The sequence below is a fragment of the Macaca fascicularis genome, chromosome 10 (genome assembly GCF_037993035.2).
Source record: "Macaca fascicularis isolate 582-1 chromosome 10, T2T-MFA8v1.1".
In the NCBI taxonomy this organism is placed as follows: Eukaryota; Metazoa; Chordata; class Mammalia; order Primates; family Cercopithecidae; genus Macaca; species Macaca fascicularis.
Genome location: NC_088384.1, coordinates 13,798,379 through 13,806,449, shown reverse-complemented (window position 1 = coordinate 13,806,449; position 8,071 = coordinate 13,798,379).

The following is an 8,071-nucleotide window of genomic DNA, read 5'->3' as shown; positions in this document are numbered from 1 at the left end:
CCTCTGGGGCATCTCCTCAGTTTCCACGGTTTCTCTTGGTTCTTCCTGATCCTTTTCCAAAACCGTAGCTCCCCACACCTGACTGGGTGCCCTGGAAACCCCAGACCTCTTCCTTAGCAGACTTCTGTTCCAGAGCTCAGGCCAGCCGGTCCAGACGGGCTTTACCTGGGCATAAAGTCGTGGGTGCATTCCCTGGTCCAAACGCCTTGTGTTATTCCATTTGGTGCCCCTGGCTCAGGGGAACTGGGCCATGCGTGGCCTCCAGCTAGCCTCCCAGGGGCTCCTTCCCTCCCTATCCCCACACACAGCTGGGGAAGTCCGGGGTGGTAAAAACCCAATAATTAACCAATAAATCAGTCTCAATGATTTCAGATCCACCCACCTCCCTCCCACATGCCCCTAATGTTATTAGTTTCTGGTCTGAGGCCTGAGACCCTGCAGCTTCCGTGTCTCCCCAGCACACCTCTGGCTGCTGAGGCACCCTGGGAAGACCCCTCCCTGACAGCAGGCAACTGCTATGTCCCCATCACTGTCACCTGTCACCGACCCAGCAGAGTGGCAGCAGGAGGCTGAGACCCCCTCAAGAAGCAGCTGCCTCAACGGCACAGCACAGGCTGGGGCCAGGGCCTTCGTCTTCCCACGTGCCCAGTGCTCTTTCTCCCGTGCCTCGGTGGAGGGTCTCACCGTGACTCAGGCTGCAGCAGTGAGGGTGTTTCCTGGAGGGCAGGGAGTGCGATCTACCCATTCCACAGCACACAGTATGACCATCACTGTTGCTCACACCTCCTCTGTGCCTCACACCAACCCTGGCAAGCAAGGAATAGTAACTCCATGATCAGAAGAGAGAGCTGGGGTCCTGCACATGAATTAACTTGGTCAGAGTCAAGTAGCAAGCGAGTGGTAGGGCTGGGATTCCGGAGTGGGCCTGACAGGTGATTCCCAAGGCAGCCAGCCCTGACAGCATCAGGAAAACACCCTCAAGTGTCTGACAAAGTTCACTGCACCACTAACGGAGAGTGCCTGCAAAGTAGAACCCCAGGCCAGGTGTGGCGGCTCATGCCTATAATCCCAGCACTTTGGGAGGCCGAGGCAGGCAGATCACTTGAGCCCAGGAGTTTGAGACCAGCCTGGGCAACATGCAAAACCCCATCTATACAAAAAATACAAAAAAAAAAAAAAAAAAAACTAGCCAGGTATTGTGTGGTGGCGTGCATCTGTAGTCCCAGCTGCTTGGGGTTCTGAGGCAGGAGGATTGCTTGAACCTGGAGGTCAAGTCTGCAGTGAGCCGAGATTGCAGTAGCCTGAGTGACAAAGTGAGACCCTGTCTCAAAAAAAAAAAAAAAAAAAAAGGAGAACCCCAACCAATGGGGACAGCCCAGCCCCGTACATAGTAGGCATGTAACTGACATTTGATACATGAGGACGCACGGGCCAGAGGGGAAAGACATGACCCTCCCCTTCTGTCTTCCCTGAGCACCTGTCCTAAGAGAGGCTTCGCGATCAAACAGAGGCGGCGTGAGTCCAACATGGTCACTGCCTTCCAGGAGCTCTCAGTCTCGATGGAGAGCCAAACACAAAAGAAAAAAGGACAGTGCTGAGACAGAAAACATGCCATTCTGAAAGGGCACAGAGGAAGCAGCCCCTGCCCTCCTGGGCAATCCCAGCAGGACCTCCAGAGGTGACTTTTTAATTTTTATTTATATATTTATTTATTTATTTACTTTTTGAGATGGAGTCTTGCTCTGTCACCCAGGCTGGAGTGCAGTGGTGCAATCTCGGCTCACTGCAACTTCCGCCTCCCAGGTTCAAGCAATTCTCCTGCCTCAGCCTCCTGAATAGCTGGGATTATAGGCGCATGCTGCCATGCCCAGCTAATTTTTTTGTATTTTTTTAGTAGAGATGTGGGTTTCAACATGTTGACTAGACTGATCTCGAACTCCTGACTTCAGGCAATCCATCCGCCTTGGCCTCCCAAAGTGCTGGGATTACAGGCGTAAGCCACCGCGCCCAGCCCAGAGGTGACATTTGACATGTATTTTCTTGGAGAAAGGTGGGGGAGGGGCATGCCAGGTGGAGCAACAGCCTGTGCAAGGCAGGGGACATGCAGGGCAGTAACTGGCTCCTGAAGCTGAAGCAGGGGGAGGTTGGGGCAGGGGAGGCCTGGAGGGCAGGAGCTTCATCCTACAGGCAGACGGTGAAGCCACTGAAGGTTTTCAGGAGAGGAGGGGCCCTATCAGATGTGCAGTTCAGAAAGCCCCCAGGGCTGCTGTGTACAAGCTGAGAAGGAGGCTTAGACTTGGCAGAGGACTCAGATCAGGTGGGTTCCCCTGGGTCCTTCTTGGAAGTGAGGAGACCGGTAAAGAGGCTGCTCTGTGAGCTCTGTTGAGGAAAGCCAACGAGGCCTGGCCTAGGACTGGGAAGATATTTTTGCCGTGGACTTGGCAGGAAGATGGATGGCCTGCTGCTGGGCTTGGGCTTGGGCTTGGTTCCCGAGGCTCCGAGGTTTGCTTCAGAGGGCTAATGAAACACTTGGAAGAGCAGATGGTCGTAATAATAATAATTCGGGAGAGAACTGTGTGTCCAGTAGAGCCCAAGGCAGGCAAGGGGGTCGGAGTGGAGACTGAGTGACTCCTGGCCACTGCTCCCCAGGGCCTGAGAGAACCCTCCTGATCTGAGCCCTCTGCCAAGTGTAGGGCTGAGCCTGGGGCAGCCCTGGGGACCTGGAAAGCCACTTTTCTTAGTTGGAAGGAAGTTTGGATTCTATAACCTTCTTACCTTCCTGTTTGTGCAAACCTCTTAAGAAGAGGCCTGGCTGGATCACGAGGTCAGGAGATCGAGACCATCCTGGCTAACACAGTGAAACGCCATCTCTACTAAAAGTACAAAAAATTAGCCAGGTGTGGTGGCGGGCACCTGTAGTCCCAGCTACTCAGGAGGCTGAGACAGGAGAATGGCATGAACGTGGGAGACAGAGCTTCCAGTGAGCCGAGATCACGCCACTGCACTCCAGCCTGGGGGATAGAGCGAGACTCTGTCTCAAAAAAAAAAAAAAAAAATTTAGTCTTTAGGGGGTCTGGCGCAGTGGCTCACTCCTATAATCCCAGCACATTGGGAGGCCAAGACAGGTGGATCACGAGGTCAGGAGTTCAAGACCAGACTGGCCAAGATGCTGAATCCCTGTCTCTACTAAAAATACAAAAAAAAAATTAGCCAGGCGTGGTGGCACACACATGTAATCCCAGCTACTCGGGAGGCTGAGGCAGGAGAATCGCTTGAACCCAGAGGTTGCAGTGAGCCAAGACTGTGCCACTGCACTCTAGCCTGGGCGACAGAGCAAGACTCTGTCTCAAAAAAAAAAAAAAAAAAAAAAGATTTACTCTTTAGGAAGCTCTTTCTGGCTGCCCAGGCAGGCTTTCATGGGGAGGAAGTACAGAGTGTGCAGACTGGAGCAGAGAGACCAGTCAGGAGGCTGGTGCAAGAATCCAGAGAAAGACATAGAGGCACTGGAAGTGGTGGGGAGACGTGGACAGACGGGTCAGCCACTTAGGAGGTACAATTGCTAGGACTTGGTGACTGTTGGAGGTAAGGAGGAGAGAGGTGTCCCAGATGACACCCCGGATTTCTGGCTTGGGCTATTTGGGGGTGGCAGCGGAGACAACTTAGGGGGGCAGTTTTGGGGGTCATGGTGGGGGTGCCCACAGAGTAGTGGTGTACTCTGAGTATGTGCCACCTTTCAGGCCTGTGTCTGGAACTTATGCCTCATCAGCTTTAGAGATTGAAGATGGAGAAACTGAGGCTCGAAGATTAAGTAGCTTGTCCAAGATCACAGAGCTAGCCAGAAACAGAACTGGGATTTAACTCAGGTTTGTCTAATTTTGGTTCCATGATGTTTTTTTGTTTTTGTTTTTTTTGAGACGGAGTCTTGCTCTGTCGCCCAGGCTGGAGTGCAGTGGCGCGATCTCGGCTCACTGCAAGCTCCGCCTCCTGGGTTTATGCCATTCTCCTGCCTCTGCCTCCCAAGTAGCTGGGACCACAGGTGCCCGCCAACACACCCGGCTAATTTTTTGTATTTTTAGTAGAGACAGGGTTTCACCGTGTTAACCAGGATGGTCTCGATCTCCTGACCTTGTGATCCGCCCGCCTCAGCCTCCCAAAGTGCTGGGATTACAGGCGTGAGCCACCGCGCCCGGCCGGTTCCATGATGTTTAATGGAACCATGGGAGACGAGGCAGGAAGGAATTGGTTGAGAGGGAGGGAGGAATTTGAAACGTGCAAAGAAGGTGACCTCCTCATCCCCCTCACCCCAACCTAGCAGCCACAGTAGCAAGGCTGCAACTCAGTCCTGCAGAGAGCAGGCAAGTTAACCAATCTCCTCTGCCTGGGGCTGGCAGGAACAGCGTCATCTGTCAACTTCGAGGTGTGCATCTGGGGAAATAAACACCAATTAATGGCCCTGAGGTTTCCTATTCATGAACACCAGTTCTTCAGCCCTGACGTAGGCTCATTTGTGAGCCACTGGCTGAATACAAGATGGCATGAGGCCAGAGGGAGAGGCTGAGCAGGGGGTAAAATTGCTTCCAGCTCAAGAATATCAGACTCTGATTTATTGAGGCATCTGTTTGGTGCCAAGTTAAGTGGCCCAGGCTCTGTGTAGGGGGTGAGGTTGAAGCAGAAAGGGTGGTGAGGGGCAGGGTGCCAGGATTAGGCTGGAATATCCGGGGGTGCTCTGAGGCTCCCCAAATTTCCCTGGCCCTGGTTGGCTGTGGTGCAGGGGAGGGCACTGGCCTGGGCATCTGATGAGCCTCAAGAGCAACTCTGAGAGGCGGCTGATGCAGGGGCTAAGGCAGAGACTCTGGAGCCACGCTGTTGGCTTTGAATTCAGACTACTGCGCTTGGCAGCCCTGACCTCTCCATGCCTCAGTGATTTGCTCAGCTGAGCTCTGTCTGAGCCAGGTGTCATTCCAGGCACTGCGGATCCTCCCAGAGGGAAACCTCCCCAGTTGCTCACTGTCTGCCACCAGCTTCATGAAATGTCTCACTGGTTTTCTCAGGCAGATCCTTGTCTCTTTTGACGCCCTCACAACCCAGTGGAGGAGGCGTGACTCAACTGCCTCTGTCCCTCAGGGTGGCTTCGCTGCCAAGTGCATCTGTGGATACGGGCCATCCTCCTGGGCTTCCAAAGCCAGCTGCTGCCCTCTGGGCACAGGGACAAGGAAACACTGTGGGCCTGGAGCCCTGGTCTGGGGCATCGGGCAGGGCTCTTGCACTTCTCTGAGCCTGTTTCCCCATGTGGAAAGTGTGCTGATCGAATCTTCCTGTGGGCACTGAGGGCTCAGTGTTCACTTGAGAGCCAGCATGGGGGTTCGGCTGTCATTTCCCTTCGGCCCCACAGTTGGAGGGAAGCAGGGACTTTGTCGTGATTACCCTAGGTTTCATTCTAGCTTCCTGCCTCAACGTGGGCTCAGCATCTGAAGTAGTCTGGGGAGCAGGTGGCCCTGGTGGGGGTAGGAGCTTTTTCCCAGACTGAAGGCACACCCAGAGCCAGAAACCTTGGTGCCTGCTCTGGGCTAAGGATGCATCTGGCCCCAGGGTGCAGGTAACTGCCCACTTTACCTGGTTTCTGCATGCCACGGCCAATCTTCAGACCTCGAGACTTCCCAGCCTGTCCCACCTCCCTCTCTGGCCAGGTTCGAACCCTCCCGGATCCAGTACTTTTTCCAGGCCATCTCCTGGTTATCCTCCTTTCCTGAGGCCTGGCTCATGCTGCTCCCCCTACCCACTCACCAAGACCTCAAGGACCACTCCACACCCAGCTCAACCCAATCCCCCTTTATAGTCCCTTCTCTTTCTTCAGGTGACCAGGTGCATATCTTGGTGCTCAAGACGTTCCCTGTCCCTGGGAATGCCCTGCTGGTCAGAGACCAAGGCATTCACTCGGTAAGGCCCATCGGTTTCTACCAACTGTGTCCCAGGAGCACTGGGGACATTGGACTTTGGAAACCTGGCAAAGAGGATGCTAGACCTGGGCTGGGCCCCACTCACCAGCTGCGTGGCCTCAAGCAAGTTACTTTCTTTCTCTCAGCCTCAATTTCCTGCATCTCTAAGATAGGAAAGGAGAGCAATAAATAACACGGGCTACCTAACACTTTCTTCCAAACACTAAATCAAAGGGCTTGAATAAAGTCCCTGCTAGCACATAGTAGGGGCTCAAGAGATGTTGCCCTCTGTTTTAGGAAACTAGTTGGGAGAAGGTTCTAAATTTCGGGAATGGTAGAAACAGCATGAACTTTGGGGGTAGATCCAGGTTCCAGCTCCAGCCGCTTGGCTGGGTGACCCTGTTTCCTCACCTACAAAAGGCAGCAACAAAGTCACTTTTTTTTTTTTTTTTGAGATAGTCTGGCTCTGTCACCCAGGCTGGAGTACAGTGGCCTGATCTCAGTTCACTGCAACCTCCGCCTCCCAGGTTTAAGCGATTTTCCTGTCTCAGCTTCCCAAGTAGCTGGGATAACATGCACCTGCCATCATAGCCAGCTAATTTTTGTATTTTTAGTAGAGACAGGGTTTCACCATATTGGCCAGGCTGGTCTCAAACTCCTGGACTCAAGTGATCCACCTGCCTTGGCCTCCCAAAGTGCTGGGATTACTGAGCTACTGCGCCTGGCTGAGGCCACATATCTTACAGGATGGTTGTGACGATCTGTATTTCTCTCCAAGCGCTTCCCACTGTTTGCCAAGTGGGCAAGGGCAGGGAGTTTGTCCTTTCGTTCCCTGCTGTCCTCCCACCTAGAACACTGCTTAGCACATAGCAAGCACTATGTCAATAAGTCAATACTTCTTTCTTTACTTGTATTTATTTATTTATGTCTCACTCTTTTGCCCAGGCTGGAGTGAAGTGGCTCTATCTCGGCTCACTGCAACCTCCGCCTCCTGGATTCAAGCAATTCTCCGGCCTCAGCTTCCCGAGTAGCTGGGATTACAGGCACACACCACCACGTCTGGCTAATTTTTGTATTTTTGGTAGAGATGGGGTTTCGCCATGTTGGCCAGGCTGGTGTCGAACTCCTGACCTCAGGTGATTCACCCGCATTGGCCGCCCAAAGTGTTAGGATTACAGGCATGAGCCACCACGCCCGGCCCAATATTTCTAACCTGCGGCTCAATATTTCTAACGTGAAAGAAACGCGAAGTATAAGGCAAAGGATCTTAACCCACAAGGTGAAATCAACAAATGTGAGTTTCTTCTTCCTGCCATCTCCTAAGCCTTCCTCCCCACCTCCCTGACTCTTCAGTAATTCCCAGAGCAGCCAGCAACCAGCAGAACTCATCCCTGCAAGGACAACCTCAGCTGAGCTCTCTATCCTGCCCTGGCCCATGGCCAGCTCAGGGACTACTGAGCTCTCTATCCTGCCCAGTCCAGCCAGCTCAGGGACCACTTGGGTGTTTTCTGACTCACTCCAGTGTCTGGGGCCGACTTTATCTGGCTGGCTCTTCAGACACAATTGGGGTTACAGGAAATATCCTGGCTGGAAATGGGGTGAGGCAGATTAGATTGGCTGTCTACATGGCTGTCTGGCAAGTGTTTGATGACTGACCTATAAGCCACCTCGGTCAAGCCTTTGGTTCACTGTCTACGTGGCCAGGAAGGGAGTCAACAATATACTCTTCACCTCCGCCAGGGCCAGTTCTCCTGGATCCATGGCTCCAGGGATGGAGGATGCTGCAGGAGACACAAGCCTTGCTTCCCAGCTGAGGACTGTGGGTCATCTCAGGGCCACTTCACAGTCCCAGCATGCCCCAGCTCTCAGCTCTGCAAATACCAAGCAGCCTGCCTAGGCTTCCCAGGTGATCAGCCCGGGGTGAGAGAGGAGAGGCCCAGCAAGCAGGACCCATGAGAAAGCCCCCTTCCTGGAGTTTGAGGCCCGCTCCCTCCTGCCCCTGCCTCTCTGTCCTGGACTCCTCCCTGCTCTGCCCCACTCCTGGGACCATGGCCATAGGGAGCTGTGTTTGGGTACAACGGCAACCCTGGGCCCAGAGAGTGGGCAGGCTCACCTGGAGGGGATCAGAGTAACAT